This window comes from Peromyscus maniculatus, chromosome 1 (assembly GCF_049852395.1).
Source record: "Peromyscus maniculatus bairdii isolate BWxNUB_F1_BW_parent chromosome 1, HU_Pman_BW_mat_3.1, whole genome shotgun sequence".
Taxonomy (NCBI): Eukaryota; Metazoa; Chordata; class Mammalia; order Rodentia; family Cricetidae; genus Peromyscus; species Peromyscus maniculatus.
In genome coordinates this window covers 56762658-56784413 of record NC_134852.1, presented here as the reverse complement: position 1 = coordinate 56784413, position 21756 = coordinate 56762658, and the positions used below count along the sequence as shown (strand labels likewise).

Sequence of the window (21756 nt, the reverse complement as noted above, 5' to 3'; positions counted from 1 at the left end):
TCCAACATCTATATATGGGCCTTTAGTACTGTGAATTTCCCTCTTAGCACTGCTTTCATAGTGTCCCATAAGTTTGGGTATGTGGTGTCTTCATTTTTGTTGATGTCTAGGAAGTCTTAATTTCTTTCTTTATTTCTTCCTTAACCCATTGGTGATTTAGTTGAGCATTATTCAGTTTCCATGAGATTATAGGTTTTCTGTAGTTTTTGTTGTTGTTGAAATCTACCTTTAAACCATGGTAGTCTGATAGAATGCAGGAGGTTATTCCAATTTTTTTGTATCTATTGCGATTTGCTTTGTGGCCAAGTATGTGGTAGATTTTAGAGAAGGTTCCATGGGGTCTTTTTTGTTAGGATGGAATGTTCTATAGATATTAAGTCCATTTGAGTCATAACATCAATTAAGTTCTTTATTTCTCTGTTAAGTTTTGATTTGGAGGTTTTATATGTGGTTTAAGCTTTAATAATGTTTCTTTTGCATATGTGGGTGCCCTTGTGTTTGGGGCATAAATGTTCAGATTTGAAACTTCATCTTGGTGGATCTTTCCTGTGATGAGGATGTAATGCCCTTCTTGATCTCTTTTGATTGATTTTAGATTAAGGTATATTTTGCTGGATATTAGGATGGCTACACCCACTTGCTTCTTAAGACCATTTGATTGGAAAGTCTTTTCCCAGCCTTTTATTCTTAGGTAGTGTCTGACTTTGAATTTTAGATGTGTTTCTTTTATGCAGCAGAAAGATGGGTCCTGCTTTCATATCCATTTTGTAAGCCTGTATCTTTTTATAAGTGAATTAAGGCCATTGATATTAATGGATATTATTGACCAGTGATTGTTCATTCCTGTTATTTTTTGGTGATAGTGTGTGTGTGTACTTCTCTTCTTTGGGGTTTACTGCTGTGGCTTTATCTATTGCCTGTGTTTTCGAGGGTGTGTCTGACTTCCTTAGGTTGGAATTTTCCTTCTAGTGCTTTCTGTAGGGCTGGGTTTGTGGATCAGTATTGTTTAAATCTGGCTTTGACTTGGAATGTCTTGTTCACTCCATCTATGATGATTGAACGTTTTGCTGGGTATATTAGTCTAGGCTGGCATCCATGGTCTCTTAGTGTCTGCATTACATCAGTCTAGGTCCTTCTGGCTTTCAAAGTCTCCATTGAGAAATCGGGTGTTATCCTGATGGGTTTGCCTTTATAGGTCACTTGGCCTTTTTCCTTTGCTGCTCTTAATATTCTTTCTTTATTCTGTACGTTTAGTTGTTTAATTATTATGGGACAAGAGGACAGTTTTGGGGGGTCTAATCTGTTTGGTATTCTAAAGGCTTCTTGTATCTTCATAGGCATTTTCTTCTTTCAGTTGGGAAAGTTTTCTTCTATGATCTTGTTGAATATATTTTCTGTGCCTTTGAGTTGGTGTTCTTCTCCTTCCTCTATCCTTATTATTTGTAAGTTTGGTCTTTTCATGGTGTCCCAAATATCTTGGACATTTTGGGTCATGACTTTGTTTGCTTTAGTGTTTTCTTTGACTGATGAATCTATTTCTTCTACCATATCTTCAGCGCCAGAGATCCTCTCTTCCATCTCTTGCATTCTGTTGGTTATACTTGCATCTGAAGTTCCCGATCATTTACTCAGATTTTCTATTTCCAGCATTCCCTCTGTTTGTGTTCTTCATTTTTTTCTATTTCCCTTTTCAGGTCTGGGACTGTTTCCTTCATCTGTTTCATTGCTTTTTTTCATGATTTTTTTTCAGGGATTTATTGTTTTCTTCTGCTTTATTTGTCCCTTCCTCTAGTTTTTTATAGAGTTCTTCCCATTTTTTGTTTGTCTTTTCCTCGATTTCATTTTTGATTTCTTCTATATAAGCCTCTACCCTTTTTATGATGTTATTCATAAGGTTGCTTTCTTCTGCTTCTTCCATTTTGTGATGTTCAGGTCTAGCTGTTGGAGGAGGGCTAGGTTCTGGTGATGCTGTATTGCTCTTTATTTTGTTGTATGTACTTCTGCCTTGATGTCTGCCCATCTCCTTGTGGATTAGTTCATGGTCTTTTCAGTGCTCTTGGTCCAGACAGAGCTGACAGATTCAGGAAGCCTCCCTTCATTCCAGATGGAAGCTCTGGGCCAGATGGGAGCTGGGGACTGGTCTCTTAAGTCTCAGGAAGTGGCTGGGGTCTCAGGAGGATGAGTGTGAGGGCAGGGCATGGAGATTATAGGGTCTGCCTGGGGTTTTGGCAAAGGTGAACCTTCCCTCAGGGCCCACCTGATGGCCAGAACCTGGGGCCAAGTTGGTCAAGTCTTTCCCCGAATGGCTGATGCTCAGGGATGGGACCTAGGGGCAGGCCTCTCTGGGTATGAACCCAGGCACTCATATCTTGTCCAGATGGGAGCTCTGGGGCAGCATCAGAGCTGGAAGCTGGTCTCTGAGTCTCAGAAAGTGGCTGGAGTCTCAGGCAGTTGGGTGTGGTGGCAGAGCATGGAGTTTGCAGGGTCTGCTGGGGGTCTTGGAGAAGGGGAACCTTCCCAGTGTGTGTGTGTGGGTCCCTACCTGATGGCCAGAACCTGGGGCCAAGTTGGGCAGGTCTTCCCCGGAGTGGCTGGTGCCCAGGGATGGGACCTAGGGGCAGGCCTCTCTGGGTATCTATTTATTTATTTATTTGCATATTTTTTGTCTCTGTGTACATTTGCACACCAGAAGAGTGTGTCTGATCCCATGGGACTATAGTTACACAAGGTTGTGAGCTTCCATATGGACACTGGGGATTGAATTTAGGATCTCTAGAAAAGCAGACAGTGCTCTTAAGCACTGAGACATCTCTCTAGTGTCCTAAAACAAATTTTTAACATTTTTTTGAGCCCCAGGTTCTATGTGGGTTACTAATGTCAAACTTGGAATATTACCCTGATAAATGCTACAAAGGACATCATAGGCCATATTTAAAAATAGAAGGCAGCTCCTCTCATTCTTAACCTCCACTGGAAAAGAACAGATACAGTTTTTGTAGAAAGTTAGCATCCAGTTTAAAAAGAGCCATAGTAACGACATACTGCTCCCAGTGATACTTGCAGCGGGTAGAAGTGTGAGCTGTCATTTCTGCACCAGAACAATCAGCTCTGGGATAAAACACTTGCTTAAGAACAGCAGAAAATGGGTAGCACGGCCTGTCCACCATCACGTCTTAAAACACATTCAAGTGGAGTTAAAAGGACTGAAAACTGCACTTTCTCCATCAAATGTTTCTTTAGTTCCTGGAAGACTTGTCTCAAGTAGAATCTCTGTTACATAGTGGTCAAAATAGTCATGAGAGTACCAGTTGATGCAATTTCTAGGTTTTGTGAACAGCATGGTCAATCTCATAACTCCTAACCTTATTCCTTCTGCCCAGTTATTTGCAAATACATGACAAGGGTGGAAAGTCTCTAGCAACACGTCAGCAATGACCAGGAGCTATAACTAGAGAGATACAAATGGCTTTCAGTTTTTCAAAAATAGTAAATGGATTAGAAGTCTTGATGCTAACTACATATATGCTTCACTTTGTGATGGCTGATGAGGTGAGAGGCATGATTCAAAGTATAATTAGGTATGGGAAAAAATGTGGGAAAATAGGAAAATTCTATTTCATGAACTCTATACATTTTGTTACAAGGTGGTAATTTTTTTTAAGCAAGAGGAAATTGGCTTTTCTTATCTTATCTCAAGATTCATAATCTTCCATCAGTTGGTGTTTTAAAAACACATTACACACTGTTTTGTAGATAGATATTTATTTTTTCAAAGTCACATAATCACTGTTTAGAAGAAAATTGGTTGCGTACATTTTAGTTTAGATGGAGTTGATTAACTTTGCCACATCGTGTTGTACTAATATTTCCCTAAACAATCTGTTCTCTGGGAATCCCAGATACATGGGTTCTCATAGACCTAAATTAAATACACAGTGGGGTTTTGGGGACTTTGGGATGTTTTTCTTGTTTAATATGTATACAAAAAAGAACTCAGTAAGTCACATTGGTAGATAAAAATGACAAAGTAAGTCACTATGTCTCAAGGCTCATTATGCATTTTGTGCACACAGATACTATGAACTTTTTCCTGAATTTAAGGAATGTGGAGATTTTATTATTTTAAATATTTTAAACAATATTCAATTTTTAAAAGTAGACAGAGTAAGGGAAACTGCAATCATCCAGGCAAGATGCATTCAGGTAAACGTTACTGAAGAATGGAAGTGTCCTTGAGATGAAGAAATATTTTAAGACATTAATAATGAAAACATAATTCAATTTTTCCAAAGCTGAGTTCCCACCTTTTATTAAGTGCTCCCAAAGGTAAACAACAACTCTCTTTGGCATGAATGGAAATTTTTGCTCTATTGTGATAGCCTGCATGGAGGTAGCAATGTCCACATTTTTTCTCCTAACATAATTCATTCAGGCTGTCTCACAGGTAGCTCCCATGATATCTTGTGCCCAAATCTTTGTTGAGGGGACACATAACCACATCCCTAGATATGATTGAATTAGCAATTAACATTAGCACTATTCATACCCAGATACTGTCCAAACCATGTTTGGGTTAAAACAATGAAAAAAAATCAATGTGAACATTCTAGCTCACTTTAGTTATGTTGGCTTTAAGACTGGCTATTCTAATTTTTTTCAGTTAGCTTTGTCGGAATTGTACCAAGTTTGTTTACCAAGTTAGAAAAATTTCAATTGATTGACTTTTATTTTTGCTTAGATGCAGCAGCCAGCCTTAAACTGACTCAAGCCATGATAATGACTTTGCTGCTTCATGTTGGAGGATGAAAGACACACAGTTTCTCATCTCATGTTATTGAATACCAATACATCATGTAATCATAAGTTTGTGTGAACAGAGCAAAAAATCAAACCTTTTCAAATTCTACTCACAGAGAATCTTCCTCTATAAACACTAGTTTTATTAAGATTAAGTCATGCTGAGTTTGTAGAATAGTCAAGCCCTTATGTATTTTTAAAATATCCCTTTGCATGGTGCATACTGTCTGACTTGATCACATTTGTATTTTATTTTATTTCTTCTCTTTTGGAAAAGATGTCACTTTTCCTTCAGTTTGAAAAGGCAGCTGGTGGCAGTGTGTTCTGAGCACCATCAACATGTTGTAGAACATTTATTTTCCTCTAAATTTACCATCAATATGTTTTAGAACAAATCTGTGAGAATTTATTTTGAAAATAGTTAAGACATAATCATCAAGTAGAATTCTTTTGAATGAGAGTGGGACCTCTAAGAAACAGAAGAGAAGAGAATTTTATATAAGAGCTTGATATTTTTTCATAAATCATATCAAACAAAGTTTCATAACAATAGTTGTATTGCCAGTCATTGGAGTGACTTTTATCAAAACTATTTTTCTAATAAGTATGTATGAAAACATTCTATGCAATTTATAGTTATTTATTTTTTGAGCATATGAGTGTTTTGTCTGCACGTATATTTGTGTACCACATCTGTGCCTGGTTCCAGTAGAGGCCAGAAGAAGGTATTGAATTCCCTGGAACTGGAGTTATATGTTATAGGCCACCATATGACCAGGTCCTTTGTAAGAGCAGAAAGTATTCTTTGCCTCTCAGCCATCTATCTAGCCTCTCTTATAAATTATAAACACCTTATCTCAAATTTACCTCTGTTTGGCTTATGCTTAGAATTGACCAAATGCTATTTATACAAAACTGTGTGATTCAAGTGTAAGATAGTCCTTGTTGCTTTCATGAAATGTTCTTTCTTTGGAAAAAGCAAAGATCAAATCCACCAGCTTCAGGACCAAATCGAGTCTTAATTTGTTCATCTACCTCATCTTTGGATGGAGTTCAGAGGAGTTGAAAGTTGAAAGAGGGTAGACACTGATCAGTGAGACCATTAGATGTTCGCCTATATTTCACTGTGATGGGACTCATGGAGATCCATTTAGTTCAAAGAATGAGACTTGGGTACTGCTCTAGGAATATAGGTCCAGGGCAGCTTTACAGCCAGTGGGGAGCTCAATAATGTGGTCATTCCAGAATTCTGTGGACTATGTCAGAACCCAGCACCTATTACAGATGTGCTGTCATCCACCAGATAGAAGCCAAGCCTGGATCCCTACAGTAAGGTGGTTAGCCAGACTATCCGAAATAACCATGGAATGCCACATTCAATGAGAGATCCTGCCTCAGGAAATCAAGTGGAGAACTCATGAGGAATATATGCAACATCAATATCTGGTCTCTACATGCCCACATGTGTATGCACTCACACTCATGAGAACACACATACACATAGGCACGCAAACCAAACATACGCATACTCACATACACAACTTCACTAGTTTACAAAAGTATTTAAATTCACAAATTGAAATTAAATGCAAGCTCTTATGTTAGTGATGGTGTCACCAGGCAGATTGACATCCAACGAACAGGCTGGCAACCCAGCGATTCTTTCTATTTATATTCTATATCTTCAAATGACTTTCATACTATCAGAGGCAATCGTCATATTGACATGGTGTTGTAGAATGTATGGGAACTCATAATTTGCATTCACTCTTGAGTTGAGGTGTTCTGACTCTGTATCGCCAGTAACTAAGGAGGCCGTGATTATTTTATCACTGCATAATTGAGGAACTGGGGACCTGGGAGGTGAAATGTATTCTGACAGGTAAAATGGAAAGTTCTGAGAAATATATATGAAGTAAGAATTTAAAATGAGGGGCATATTCATAAGTACTCTCATTCCCTTCTTAATAATTACGCACTGTCAGGAAATTACCTCCCACAGGATCTCTAAGGCATATGAATTATATCCTGCATCTCATCTCCAAAGCTTATTTTCAATATGTCATTTTAATACTGAGTTGAAGAAGTTTAGAATTTAGTGTGGGAATTAGTCACTAAAATCTGTTCACAGTGACATTTTGACCCCAGGATTCACACAATACTTTTGAGTTTAAGAGAAGACAGGATAAGGGTTGAAACTGACACCAACAGAAGAATGTAACTGAGATAATTCTGCACTTCAGTAAGCTTTTAAACAAAGGTTTATATTGCCTTTTTAAAAGTGACCACTTCAATTAAATTCATTAGGGAATTCTGGAGAACTACATAGATATAGACATTGCCTTGCAATCTCAAGTAACCAGTCCTGTGTGCTACACACATACAAGAGAACACTGTGGAAAATATTACAGTTGAGGTTAGAGAAAGATGCATTTGAAGAGAAATCAAAAATGAAGATATTGTGGCTGTGCTTTTTAATAAGGCATATTCAGGAAACATCCTGGGAAACTTGCTATCTGTATACATTATTATAGAATAGGAATGAACATATACCTATCCACTCATACACACACAAAGGAGTGGAGATTAAAAGTCTAATAAAATAATTGGTTTAATAAATTTTGATAAAGTAATTATATTTAAAAACCTGGATACATCATAGTACAATTGGTTTAAACTACATTAGTCATAAAATAGAGGCCAATGGTACAGTTTACCAACCGCAAGAATAAACTTTCTCCTTAGCTTATAAATCACAGTTCAATGTATGTATCCACATGCCAAAGGTCAAATGAGATCATGTTGGACAAACTGAAAGATGGGTACAGTGTATGAACAAGAGAAGCACTAGAGGGACCGTGGCAGAAAGTGAAGTAGAAACTGCCCTAAATAGTAAACCAGCAGAGCATACGTTATCATTATGTAGAACTTTACACCGCAGTAAGAGAGAAAATCCCTTGTTCTTGTTGATCCAGGCAGCACTCATAGGAACAACACACAGAAGTGTCTGGTGAAATATTTAAATACCGGTTATTGCAATGAGGTAGATAGATTAATAGAAAGCATAAAAACTTGGAACTAGAAAGTTAATTCAATGGTTGCAGAGGACCACCCCTGTCCAGTTCCCAGTACTGGGAACTCACAATTTTCCGTAACTCCAGTTCTTGGCGAGTAACACCCTGTTCCTGACTCCTCAGGCACTGTGTGCACATGCACATACCCACACACAGACACTGAGACAGAAGGCAAACAGACAGAGACATACACACACACACAAATCTAAAGATTTATTAAAACTTATTAAAAATGTGAAATCACACATGAGAAATACAAACTAATAAATAATAACATCAAAAGTAATAAGATATCTCTTGTTACATTGCTTCTTTATCTGGATTATTCCAAAATGGATTTAAATGATTTATGGAGCCCTCAGTTTCTCCTTCTGCTTGATTTTGTGAGACTTGTGCTCATGGTTATTGTAAATTGTTGGCTGACATGTGCTCTTCTTGTGGTCACTTAAATAAGTTCATTGTATCCTCCACAATCAAGGCTTGTTTCTAGTGCTTAAGTACCTTCTTGACATTTCTCACACCTCCAAATTTGTCTCAACACCCTTCTCCTATGAAGAAAAAAAATGCACTCAGTAAAAGTGTTTTCATCACATAATGAGGGAATCTACCTCCCTTTGTGATGTCCTGAAATAATTTTCACTGTAAAGGCAATGAATGGTCTAATCCAATTGGATACAGAAGGGGAAATGCACTATTTGGCTTCATATCAAGTATTATTTCTTGCCAGAAAACCTGGCCAATACCAGAGCCCATGTAGCTTTCACTAGATATATGCTTTTGTCAATGGAAGCAACCTGTCTAATGTCTCACCTCTTTTGTCATTGTTTACTACTGAATTTCTCAAGCCTGCTGGGGTTTTAAGTATATTTGAAGCCATTCTATAACTATGTCAGAACTCTTGGTAGTTTTCCTATAATAGGAGAACAAACTCTGGGGAGTTGGTTTCATTTAAAACAGCAGTCAGTCTTTACAGGATACAGATTAAAGTCCATTTTCATAAGACAAAAATGAAGAGCACACATTGTTCATACTGTACTTCACTGATAAGTAACCTCAGAATGGATTGTAAATACTTCTCCTGAAAGCCCCCTTTCCTCTCCCTCTCCTCTAGACATATAGGACAGACATAATTGGATTTCATCATTCACCAGGTGATAACTAAAACATTTTTTAGGACATTTTGCTTACACTTTCTTTGTAAAAACACAGAATGACATCCAGACAAAATTGCCTGCACACTATTGTGGATAAAGAGACTGTACTCCAATGGACAGTCATTAGAACAAGTTCAGCCATCATGTCTGTGTAGATGTAACAGTCTTATTAAATATGAAACACAGAGCCAAACACAGAGTTAAAAGCCCAAGAGGTCAGAGCAGTAGCTAAGAGCTGAGACTTAAAACTTCCTTCTTACCCTTCACTGCAGCTGCCGTCCTTCCTTTGAGAAAGAAACCTACTTCCTGTGTATCTGTCTTTTTATTGACTTTCTCTTCTGCCTTCTCATTGGTTGTAAAACCAACCACATGACCTCCTGGTCACTGCCTGTCTATACAGACCTGAAGGAAGGTCTTCTATGGTTGGTATTGAGATTAAAGGCGTATGTCTCCATGCTGGTGGTGTCCTTGAACACACAGAGATCTGCCTGTCATGTAATCGGGATTAAGGGCGTGTGCTACCACTGCCAGACTTCTGCTATGGCTTGTTATTAGCTCTGACCCCCAGGTAACTTTATTTATTAACATACAACTAAAATCGTATTTCAGCACAAATAAAATATCACCATATGTCTGTCTGTGTAGGCAATATCATTTGATACATCTTTAAAGCTCAATGCATACTATGCCAAAGGTGACAGCATTCATTAAAACACAGCTTTGAACATATTTTCTTCCTGTCTCTAAAATGAACAATTGCATTTTGACACAGTCTATTGCTTATAGTGGACTTATAGTTATCATAAATATATGACTAAAGAAAATAACTCCCAAATGTCAACTGTAGATATGTTTCACAGGCATTACCAATAGCTAAGTGGACAGTTATTCTGTTAAAATTTAACACTAAGAGTTTTAGTAACCTAAATCTGGAGTAATCTTCTAGGGTTAATGAAGAGGAATGCTACTTGTTGACAGTGGATGGACACACAGTATGGCCAGCACAGTCCAGTGCATTCGCCAGGAGCTCTTTGTTTATCTGTCAAGCACTCACCAGGGACATTGCAGAACACTAACAATTTTCTAGAATGACCCTTAATGAATTCTGGCAGATGTTTGTTTTTAATTAAACCCTATCACACTCTGGGTAGCAGATGCCCAGATGTCTTTAGGGATTACATGGGACAGGAATACAGTTTACAATTATTCTGTTACTTTTATTACAGGTGATGTTGCTTCCCTCAGAGCACAGCATGCTCTGTTGATGCTGCTACATCTGACCTCAGCATTCTCAACAGCTGTCAACACTTATATCCTGTTTTAAAAATGGAAACAGATTCTGAAAACTTAAGTGATCTGGAACAGCAGCTACTCTTGAGCTACTATGCTTCTTATTAAATTAATGAAAGGGATCAATTAAACAGATGGCAGAGAAGAGATCCTTGCACTTTTAGTGACTATTGGATTGAGTTCTATTTTACAATATCATCTAATTTCAACTCCCTTGAAACAAGAAGATTGAGAGCTCAGTTAGCCCTTGTCCAAGTTCTTGAAAAGCTGAAGGCACAGCCAGACTGAACCAGGTAGTCCTTCCTGTTTCCTTTTGAAGACTCATCTCTACCACCAGGAATCACTTGTGGCTTTATTAACAGAGGACTCTGAAGGTAAATTAAAAATCAGATACCTGTGTTTGTGATAAGGAAAGTTAGAGATAATTGAAATTACAGATAGGCAAGTGTTTGATTTATACTGTTTAGTCTACAAAGGCAGCTTGCTTTGGGCATTCTAAGGACATGTGTGATACCTCTACCAGAGTGCATCACAGTCTCCATCCTGAGACTAGAACAGGGTCTTCTTTCCACATCAGATTTGAAGACCTGAATCCCTCAACCTATTTTTTCAAAGGACAAGTGATTAGATAGACACATACCTCTGTGTCTATAAAATTAGAATCTAGACACAGGGTGTCCTCGTTTTGTTTCAGAAGCATATTAGGGGAAGAAATGTGTTTATCTGGCTTACAAGTCCTGATCACAGTCTATCATCAGGAGAAATCAAGGCAGAAACTCAGCAGGAGCAGAGGCAGTGGCCATGATGGAACACTGCTTCCTGGCTTGCTCTCCAAGTCTTTCTGAGCTTGCTGTTATATAGCACCCGGCACCACCTGTCCAGGGGTGGTACCACCCACAGTAGGCTGGCTCCTTCCATATTGATCCTTAATCAAGAATATGCTAAGCAGACATGCCCAAGGCACAATCTGATGGAAGTAATTCCTTAATTGAGATTCTCTTTTGTCAGGTATATCTAGGTTCTGGTCAAGTTGACAAAGACTAACCACTACACGGAATTTCTGTTATGGCAGTTCATATAAATCTTCTCCTATAAACCCTGGAGAAGGCTTGCAATCAAAGGTGCAGGACTGTAAGCATTGCTATTCTTCACGCCTTTATTGAGAGGGCCCACGGGCAAAGTGAGAGACAATCCACCCATCATTAAAGACGTAGATTGTCTTTTTACTTCTATCATATAAATTACTGAGAAAAAAATGATGGAGAAACATGAAAACTTACACACAGCCCCTTACTCCGCAATTAGTCAAAATCTGATCTGCAGATTAGTAATCTTTCACATGTCAGAAAACAGATATTTTTTCCTAGAAATAAGTTAGACACACCATTTTCAAATATAATGTCAAATACAACTCCAGCAAAATATGAAAAGTTATACCACTTCCAACATTTTGTGGGAAAATATGAATTAGCTAAACTTTCTGTGCTGTTATTATTTACAAGAAATGGAATAAAATGTTAGGATTTTGTAAAGTAGTTTTTCCATATACAACTAAGAAAAAAATAAACTGAGCTGATAAATATGGAAACTTAGGGCTGGAGAGATGGCTCAGAGGTTAAGAACACTGACTGGTCTTCCAGAGGTCCTGAGTTCAATTCCCAGCACCCAGATGGTGGCTCACAACCATCTGTAATGAGATCTGGCTCCCTCTTCTGGCCTGCAGTGATACATGCAAACAGAACACTGTATACATAATACATAAATAAAAAAATGGAAACTTAATCTTGGTTCTAATTTCTACCTCTGCAAAATACAAAGCTTCAACTTTATAGTAAAATGTCAGGTTCATCTTTCAGTCAGTTTAAGCTCACGTTATTGATGGTGCATTTCTTTCCACCTGCACTTTCATTTTAACTACCACTGAAAGTGAAATGAGAAAAATATCCCAATGAAAATCATGCAGACTGCCAGCCCCAGTCACATCTGCATAAACCTACAGGAAATGTATGTTCACACCCTGAAACACATGAAATGTGGTGTCTTAAATTTTAGCAGGAATCTTGATGAATTTTATATATTCTATAGGTGTCAGAGATACCTGATGTGCTTTTAGCAAATTAACACACAGAGAAATGTGAAATTCTGGCTTTAAGTCCGTAGAAATCACCTGTTCAGCTTGAACAGAGGTGAAGGTGGGAAGTGAGGATGTTTTCTATCTCTGACCTTGCATGCAGTGTGGATGGTTGTCTCCCATCTCTGAATATGGCTGTTCATCAACAGGGCAGATGAAGAAATGCTCTGTTTTATGGCAGTGGCTCCAGGGAGTGCTTAGAGAGGAAATATATACACACTTATATGCAAATATATTTACATGAAAAAATATAGCAGGTGGCCAGGGCCACTAACACCCTCTTTTGTGTCCTGACATTGGTAACTACATCTTATTCTTTGAGGATATCAATGTCTAATGACAAAACCCAAATATATTTGAAATTTTTAAAAAGTAGCTTCTTCATGGTATAAAATGATTAGAAACATTGAAATAAAATCTAATGTCAGTTTACCAATAAAAATATTATATTTTTTCTATTATTTCTGTCCCTCTAGAATAAAGGAAAAAGCAAATCAAAGATTTGTGCAACCAATAGTTTCTGTCACAGAATTTCATCTGCATCAGGTAGCTCAAGAGTGAAAGATACTAAAATAGCCTGAAGTGTTGACATGTATTTTAATTGGGTTCTGTGCGATCATTTGACATATGATTCCCAAGTGAAAACCTAAGCAAACTGAGGTTTCCATTTACATCTCTTACCTTTTTATATAGGGCAGTTGCAGAGTTTAAAAACTTACCAATGCATTATTATAAAGTAAGAACTTAACACGTACTGCAGAAAGGAATTCATCTGTCCTTATTTGCAAAGCACAGTATCTTCCTAATGTAAACCATTCTGGAAATGCAACTTGTTATAAAATAATATGAAATTATAAAATTAAAATTAGACAGGTCATTAAGAGCTGCATGTCATTCCAAGGATGTACAATGCTGAATAATGCATTATTTATTTAGCATATCTGCACTCCCTAAGAACCAAGCAAATTGTTGAGCTCTATCTAATTAAATCAACTGAGGAGGTTCAGCAATACTCTACTGTATACTTAGATTAAGCGACTGTCTCATTGAATTAAATAGAATGCATCTATCCCAGATACTTTCTCAGCCAACTTGTTTGATACACCATCTTGTGTGGAAGGAAAACGAATCTCCCTTGGATAGGCATCAGCAAAGCATTATGATCTTGCCTTAACTAGCTGATCTAGAAGTCTGTAACACCAACCATAAGTTGTGCTGGACTGTAACAAAGCCTGATTCAAGTTTTCTCTCATTGAGCTGACCACCCTTGCACAGCTAGATAGAAGAGCTGTATGAATTGTGCTTCTACACATTAAGAAGTATTCAAGCATCAAGATCAGCAGATATGTTATTTCTTACATTATACAAATATAATAAGATTGAAAGGAATTGGCCTGTCGTGATCCCTTTAGCTACTGTAAATATACATCTGCTCAAAAAGTATTATACAAATATGTGAAAATATTTATTTATTAGATCACCGATAGTTTCCTGATTATTATCAAATATCCTGGGAGACAAATGCCACTTGTTTCAGGTCATTTCTGAGAATGTTTAGTATGAACAGAGTAAATGTGAACTTGTAGCTGTAATTTAGAATCTGTTAAGATATACAGAGTTGCTGACTAAAAGAAAAGTGGTGGCAGCTACATAGAGGGTGAAGCAGTTAGGAGCTCTTGTTGCTTTTTCAGAGGTCTAGGGTTCAGTTCCCGGTACCTGTGCAGCACACCTCACAACCATCCACAACTCCAGCTCTTTACTGGCCTCTATGGGCACTTCTCTCTCTCTCTCTCTCTCTCTCTCTCTCTCTCTCTCTCTCTCTCTCACATACACACACACACACACACAACATTCACATAAATAAGTACTAAAGTAATTTTTAAAGAACAAAATTGTACTTTAATGCTAGAGATGAGTAAAGAGGATGACAGGGCTGTAAATTTCAACACATTTTAAATACCCATCATTGTTTAATGGCATCTTTTAAAAGTGAAACATTAATAAGTGTTTTCTTCATTTTTGAGGAAATCACTGTATGTTGATTTTCTAGCTGCCAAACCCCTAAGAGACAAGTAATTTTCCTTTGAGTCTGTTGTCTTCAGTTGGGATATAATCAGCTAACTTAATTACAGGTGGTTACTACTTGATCTTTATCATATTTAATAATATATCATGAATTTCATATTAAACAGCTAGAAGGGATCAACACCCATCATTATATATATTTTCAGGAATAGGTGATAGTTATGCAAAGTGATCAAATGATGAACCTGTATTTGGAAATATTATTTAATTTACAAAATTAAACCTTTTCTTGGGTTATTGTACAGAAATCTGTTTCCATATTCCCAAATTACAAGGCAGGAAGGAATCAGTCAGCATTGTGCTCTTAGATGTTATTCCATACCCCAAATACACCTTCTGCTACACCGGTGTTGTGCATCTCACCTATTTTTAACATTCCACAATGGTTTTTGGCAGTTATACTGCAGTTCAGTCAAGTAAAGTAAGCAAGCATGTCGTCAAAACATTCATCAAGTTTCCACTAGGATGGTAAACTAAAATGGAGAGGCTCCTCATCTGCTGTTACAACTGAGCACACGAATAAAGCTTTCTCTATAATCAACCTGTCTGTGGGTAGACATGTTTGACGTCCATCAGCCTCACAGAAGGTTGCTCACTGTGTCACTTTCTGTGGGCTCTGTTGTCTGTCTGAGCTTTTCATGTGACCAAGGCTAGACAAATAGAAATGCTCTGGGTTTATGGTCTATAAACTTAGGTTTAAATCCAAACTCTTCTCTTCTTTATGTGTATTCCATATAGGTTTCAGTGGCCTCAAAAGCTGTTCTCCCATTTGTATAATTATACAGTTGATTTGTCTATGCTAGTGAGCTGTTCAAAAAGTGTTGTATTTTTTAGCCCCTGTTTGTGAACAAGCCTGCTTAGGTTTTAGATAGCCAGCTATTGATGCTCTATGAGAAGTGTGAGAAAGGGATTTAAGAATGTATATTAATATTGGAAAGTAACTCTGGAGGCAAAACTCCTGGGATCTAGCTTTTTCTTATATTCTGCAAAGGGAAGGGAACTAGAATCTGTAGAAGCTGTAACCATAGTGACTATTAAGGAATGTTTACAGAGCACCTCTCAATATAGACTCATAGAAACATCAAAGTACAAAATCCTTGTTTCACCAGGATGTCACTCTCTGAACCCTGAAATTCTTTCTTCCAAATTTTAGTTCATGTGTTGAAAACAGAATCACTATTTTAATTACCATGTATTTGGCTTATTCTTTTCAGTGGACACCATTAATAATTAATAATAACACACTAAGCTAACCCTACTGGACACAATATTGAATACAATCAGGTAATCTGAAAATTAAGAAAAATAATCTCTATCCACAGAAAGAGTCCATCAATAATTACTTTAATAAGTGAAGGAATCAAATAATAAAAGGAGATCGAGCATGCAGATGAGTGTTTCCAGGGAATTCAATATAAATGAACCAAACTGATACTGTTCTACTACTCAGGGGGCCAAGTTTCAAATCCATTCTTTTTCCCTGTGCCCACTATGAAGTGAGATTATACCTGATAAATAACCAAGGCAACCGGCTAACATCACGATAAGGTATGTAAAATTACAAAAGTTCACATCACAGCCCTTGCCTTTGGCCTATTTCATTGTTATTCTGGACAAGCATTGGTTACCTGAACTTTGGGTAGAATTAGTGCAGCTGCTTTGTGGGCACAGATGAGTGTGCACAGAGGATGCACTGCTTCTAGAGTCTGCTTTGCCAAAACCTGTTCCACATTTTAACACTTGAAATGTCCATGACTGAGCAGGCCTTCTTTGGTTGGATTGCTAGGAATGTTGCTTTACACAGAGATAGGAGTCTTCTTTCTATAAAGGCAGAATCGATCAGTGATGATAAAATAATAAAAAGGTTTTATTTATAGCTGGCATTCATTTCCTTTCAATGGATGTTTGGCTTTAGTGTCAGCTCCACAGAATTCTGTGAGGCACATAGCTGTGTCCACCATAGCATCTGGCATAGCCTCCACTAACATAAGATACTTCCTAATATCAGGCCAAATATATGACAGAAACATGATTTGAGTCACTTCCTTCCTCAGAACCTTACCAAGGTGACTTCTCTGTAGTAATATCTTAAAATTGTTCTCCAAGATGTTTCTTAGAAGTTGAACAATTGTTTTGACTGAATCATTTCACCTGGAGAAAAAGCATAGGCATTGAAAGAATTTCAAGAAGTAAGTGAGAAATGTCTTGGCTTGTTTAACTCCAAAGGATTGTTAAGAAAAATATAAATATTTTTTTGTGATTCTAGGACAACAGAGGCAGAATAAACCAAGGAAGGCATTGCTACAAAAATTAACTAATGGCAAAGATAACCCTTGTTTTAAGGGAAATGGGAACCATTTATTTTGAACTGTGCTCTGTCATTTTATAGACAGTAGAATTTGTGAAGAATGATATCACATAGGGTGTTTAGCTGAGTAAGTTTCTAAGTATGGGACGTCCACCGTCTTCTGTCCATCACTTCACAGTGAAGCATCATCTTCTTAGAGTCATCTAATGTGGATTACATTATCAGATCTCCTCTGATACTCTGGCCTAGACTCAGCTTTCCTGGGTCTTTGTAGAATTTGGACATCCCTAACTCCATAGTATTTAAGCTAGTTCCTTATAAGCAAACCTTGATATATGATTGTATGCATGTCCATACGCATCTGTTTGGAAGTGTGGTATTTGCATCTCTTAGCTCATTCAGGCTATAAGAAATTACCATAGTCAATGACACTCAAAAGCAAAATGAACTTGCTTCCTACCACCCTGGAGAGAAGGTTACTCATCAAGGTGCTGGCAGATTTGGTGTTTGGTGACAGCCTCTGTCCTGTGTCATAGAGGACTGCTTTTTACTTGTGTTCTTGTGTCAAAATGGAGAGGGAGAGTTCTGGCTTCTCTTTTGTAGACACCATTGATGTGAAATATGTATAACACTCCTGAATCTCTGAAGATAATATATATCATCTTTAAAATCAGGGAAATACTACACCAGGAAGGGTTTTAACAGTTACCTGGGCCCCCTTGTCCTCAGTGTCATCATGGCATCAGGTCTTCTCTATATGGAAAAATCAGACCTCACCTCCATCTCGATTCATTTAGTAGCATAGTAGAAAGCAGAATATGCCACACTGAACCATGACTACAAGAGAAAATATGGTAAGGCACCTAAAGTTTGCCAGGTGTCCCTAGTGATTATTTGAGGTGCAAGGCATTTAAAAGAGAAAACAGCAACAACAACAACTCAGAGACATTTTCTCTGGCCTACCTTTATCTTCCCAATTGTATGTCCTACAGGAAGGGCACAATTCCCTGAAATTTGCCCTGGAGTTTCATCTTTCAGAAAAAAGAACTTATCAAAGGTGCAGGGAAGAGGATCCATTCATCCACAATCTGTCTTCTCTCCTGCAACACCCATCCCCTTTTTGCTCTGGGATTAAGACCACATACAAACTCACAAATCTTCAGACTTTGTGGGCATTGAACCCTTTTCCTATGGTCCACTAGTGCTTTTGATATTGAATCTAGCTTGTGTGTATGTGCTTTTTCCTGACAAGTCTGTTGCCAGTGTATTTCTTTGATTAGCCTACAAAACTCAGAAGGGAAAGCAATCGGCTCTCACCAACAATTGCACTTTTGCCCCCGAGATGCCTGTATATACAACATCTTTTATTACCTAATCCCTGTTTAAGGTGCCACATCAGCAGCTCATAAACTACTATTCGGGCATGATAAAATGTGCTTAGAAATACCACAGCAGGCAGGGCTTGAATTTACACTGTGACACAGCAAGGCCATTGTTTGCAGACAGCATTCTCTATAATGAGCTCACGGCTTCTAATTTTTGACTCTCAGATCACAACACAAGGGGTTATATTTCTGAGAAGTATTTTTTTATCTTACGGTTTCCAGGCATAACACAAGAAGCTTAATAAAATTTGAATTTCATGTAAATAATGAGATCTATTCAAGTACACAATATGACACAATGGCAGCAGTGTCTACCATATGAAATTTTTAAAGCTGAACTTTCAAGTGTAAGTGTGTAGCTGGAGGTTTTTTTTTTTTTTTTTTTTTTTTGGTGGAGACTTGAGCTGTTGGGTGCCAATTTTAGCTGGAGATTTTTGGTCCTGCCTGGTCCACCGTCAGGACAAATCTCTCTCACCCGCCAGTCCCACAGCTGCTCAAACCCAACCAAGTAAACATACAGAGACTTATATTGCTTATAAACTGTATGGCTGTGGCAGGCTTCTTGTTAACAGTTTTTATATCTTAAATTAACTGATTTTTTTTATTAATCTATACTTTGCCACATGGCTCGTGGCTTACTGGTACCTTACATCTTTCTTGTCATGGTGGCACCTGGCAGTGTCTCTGTCTCAGCCTTTTACTTTCCAGAATTCTCTTCTCTGATTGTCCCACCTATACTTCCTGCCTGGGCCAATCAGAATTTTATTTATACAGAGTGATTCCACAGCAAAAGTGGCTAGCTATCATATATTTTCTTTTGTTAAAACAACATCTCATCGCCTTCTACATTATCATTATTGGGATCTGCCATCTCTGTAAGGCATATGTCCATCTGCAGTGTGCCAGCCCACAGTAATTGTTACAGCATACACAAGCCCCATGTAAGCTCAAGCAATACTAAATAAGTGCACATTAAGTCCCATGCCTAGCTGAGTATTGCAATTGATAGCTTCTGGGAGACAGATGATGCTCTTTAAGATTGTTGTTCTTGGTAAATTGACCACACTTCAGTGAAGGCTGCATGAAGAGGAATATGCAGGCAATTCAAACTGGACTTGATTTGTGAGGGGCAAAAGTAGTTTCAATGTTCACTGAGCAATAAATGAGAGTTGGTTCTGGAAGAATTTCAGGGAGTGCTGAATGTAACCAAAACATATTGGACAAAATTCTCCAAGAACTTAAAAGAAAAATATTTAATAATAAATTGCCTACGAGTAAATACATTATAAAAAATATATGTAACTACTTGTGTATGCTGTTACAATTACTGTTAGTTCATATATACAGCTTCCTTGTGTCTGGATGGTAATGTTCTTGTGTATTCATCCATAATCACTGGCTCACAGAGTCTTTCTCCTTGTTTCTTTCACAGTGATCACTGAAATTTGGGATATAGATGTCCCACTTATGGACTTAGCATTCTACAAATTCTTATGCTCTGCACCTTTGACCATTGTGGGTCTTTGTGTTAAGCACTAAAGCAAAGTGAAGCTTTTCTGATGAGGGTTGAGACCTGCATTATTCTCTCAGTCATTAACAGTCAGTTTAATACTATCTCTGTTTATCAGAATAGCAATAGTAAGTCTTCCACGAGGGTCTATGATCTATGTACGCTCAGGTTTGTGACCCAACATTGCTGCCAAATATGATTTTATCTTGTGAAGTGTTACATAAATGCAATTATAAGTGGTTGGTTAGTCCTGTGATGTTTTTGCCATTATACATCAATGACCATTTCGTGTAAAACTGGCAATTGTACTTTACAGGGTTAAGAGGTGGGTAAGATAAGAGACTACTTTTCACAATTGATAGTATGCATATCATCTTGAGCACTATGAAAGCTACTCAGTAGGAATGAGGCTTGCAAATCAGCATCAGCTTGAAATCTCCATGTTCTATGACTCAAGTATGTGGTGTCTTCAGTAATAGCATCTTGTAGTCAAGCTATGAATGGTAACCTGGAGTATTGGTAATAGATTTAATATTGCAAGCTGATGGGGCTCACTGGCAACATCTTCTAAGATGCAACCCACTCCTGGAACTGGGCATTTTTAATTGTTAGGTTTTGGTGTCTAGTAAGGCACTGCCACCTATTACAGGATAACTCCATTTTAACTCTATCTATCTATCTATCTATCTATCTATCTATCTATCTATCTATCTATCTCTTCATATATATATGTGTATATGTATACATATACATACCCATATATGTATATGTATACATACACACACACACACACACACACACATATATATATATATATATATATATATATATATATATATATATATATATCCATAGTTGTATTTTCTTAGAGAAGCCATATTATAAGATGATTTTCATAGAGGTGAGAGGAGTGAACAAGAGAAATTGCTATTGTATCATGGAATCAAAAGAAAAGCAAACAAGATAGCAACAGGTTCTGTTCAAAGTCATAAAAACTGTCACACAGAAAGGTGACATGCAGGAGTTGCTTGTGTGAATGGTTGGATTGACACTATCAGGCTTGAGTCCAGGCTTGTTACTCCATTTACACAGAGGGAATTTCTGTTTCATTTCCTGAAGATCAGACTGCTGACTCTACATAATGGTCCATGGTAATTCTCCATTGAAAATCCAAAGAGAAACAGTTAACACACACAAGCACACACACACACACACACACACACACACACACACACACACACACACACCACACACACACACACATTGGAAAAATACCAGTTTGGGTGGGTTGTTAGCAAGTATCTGAATTCATAATATTATGGTATGGACTACTGCTGTGGGATGTTCTGTATGTCAAATGTGTTGCTCTGATTGGTTAATAAATAAAACAGTGATTGGTCAATAGCCAGGAAGGAAGTATAGGTGGGACAAGTAGAGAAGAGAATTCTGGGAGGTGGAAGGCTGAGGCAGAGAGACACTGCCAGCTGCCGCCATGACAAGTGGGACGTAAGGTACCTGTAAGCCACGAGCCACGTGGCAACTTATAGACTAATAGATATGGGTTAATTTAAGACAGAAGAACTAGATAACAAGAAGCCTGCTGCGGCCATACAGTTTGTAAGCAATATAAGTCTCTTTGTGTTTGCTTGGTTAGGTTTGAGTGGCTGTGGGACTGGCAGGTGAGAGAGATTTGTCCTGACTGTGGGCCAGGCAGGACTGGAGAAAAACTCTAGCAACAGATTACATAGGTGGAAACGGAGTCTGCAGGTGGATTTCAGATGAGCAGGGACAGAGGCTATGTATGCATAGTCAATTTAAAACAGAGAGGGTCTACGGTGTGTGGACAATATGCAGAAAGAAATTTTCACAAGTTCACATAAAGAGCCAATTTCAGCACAGTTTACTATACATTATGGTAGGATCATAGTATAAACATTGATTAACTTGAAAGCTTTACATATTGAATGCAGCATAGTACAGAGAGAGAAGCCAGGAGCAGAGACAGAGAGAAGACACGACTTG

General features: G+C 37.8%; 1 protein-coding gene across 1 annotated transcript in view; it reads left to right on the top strand.

The window, feature by feature from the left end:
* The window catches only part of LOC143266973 (STAM-binding protein-like), a 203351-nt gene that overhangs the window by 115177 nt on the left and 66418 nt on the right, over nt 1-21756 (top strand). The window contains exon 7 of the mRNA XM_076543070.1: nt 10252-10689. The gene's annotated coding sequence lies outside the window, so the exon portion shown is untranslated. The remainder of the gene's footprint in view (nt 1-10251; nt 10690-21756) is intronic.